This window comes from Humulus lupulus, chromosome 5 (assembly GCF_963169125.1).
Source record: "Humulus lupulus chromosome 5, drHumLupu1.1, whole genome shotgun sequence".
Lineage (NCBI taxonomy): Eukaryota > Viridiplantae > Streptophyta > Magnoliopsida > Rosales > Cannabaceae > Humulus > Humulus lupulus.
Window position 1 is genome coordinate 45079690 of NC_084797.1, and position 1313 is coordinate 45081002.

At 39.1% G+C, this 1313-nt stretch overlaps 1 non-coding gene across 1 annotated transcript; it reads left to right on the forward strand.

Annotated features, from left to right (window-relative positions):
- Positions 1–362: 362 nt before the first annotated feature.
- Positions 363–469, forward strand: LOC133780886 (small nucleolar RNA R71). The gene has a single exon (XR_009869694.1). It is a non-coding gene; the product is annotated as a small nucleolar RNA R71 (small nucleolar RNA).
- Positions 470–1313: the final 844 nt, after the last annotated feature.

Here is a 1313-nt window from a genome sequence, read left to right on the forward strand (position 1 = left end):
ACTCTTGCGGTTGATGTTCCGTCCCTCCACATATGAAGCATGGATCCCGTGTCTCTACATTTGCAGCCATATGGATTCCTCTACCTTCTTGAGATTTGAAAGACTCGAATTGTTGTCTCAATGATTCAATTTGGCTTTTGACGTTGTCATCTTCTTTTAATTGGTAGATTCCAGTTGATCGCGACTTGTCCATAGGACTCGGTCCATTCCATGTGTAGGACTTTTCAGCAAGATCGTCGAGGTACTCGAAAGCTTCATCGGGATCTTTTTGAAGGAATTCGCCATTGCACATCATTTGTACGAATTGTCTTTGTCCTGTTGTGAGACCGTCGTAGAAATAGCTGATCAGACGCCAGCTTTCGTATCCATGATGTGGGCATTGATTTATCAAATCTCTAAACCTCTCCCAAACCTGATGGAAAGTTTCATGGTCTTTCTGGATGAAGGTAGAGATTTTCCTCTTAAGCTACTAGTCTTATGGGGCGGGAAATATTTGGCAAAGAATGATTTTGTCATTTCGTCCCATGTTCCGATAGATCTAGGCCTTAAGGAATACAACCAGCTTTTTGTTTTGTCTTTGAGCGAGAAAGGAAAGAATTTCAATCTCACAATGTTGGTGACATCAGCTTGGTTGTTGAATGTAGCGACCACCTCTTCGAATTCTCGTATATGCACGTACAAACTCTCATTTTCCAACCCATGGACGGTTGGTAAGAGGTTAATCATGCCGGGTTTGAAATCGAAATTCGGCATATTGTTGGGATACATTATGCATGATGGTGTGGCTGTACGTGTAGGATGTAAATATTCCTGTAGCGTTCTTGGTTGGACTTCATCTTGATGAGCCATCGTGGGTGGTTCAGGAAGTCTCGGTGAATCGGGAGTGTTTGAACGAATGGAAGAAAACGACGAACTAGGAGAGTTTTTTAAAGTTTCTACTTGTTGTCTCACAAATCTCCCTAGTGCGTCTCTGTTTCGTGGCATAATTTTTTTTTTTGTAAGTATTATATACGCAAATGTGTAATAATGTAATAAGTATACACCAAAAATGTTTCCAGGCCAATTGGGAAGGCTTCCAAGGTACCACTTTAGGCCCAAGAGCTTTTCTAGAACTCCCCGAGGTTCTTAGAAAAGATTGGAGGGTAACGCTAACACATACCTTATTTAAGAACCAATTTTTCTAAGACAGAACAAGTTTGGTTTTTACTAATTTCCACAATTACATAAATGTTCTCAATACTTTTTTTTTGTTTTTTTTTAATTTTATGAATTAAAATTTTATGCTTTTTTTCGAAAAAAACCTAAATCTAGAA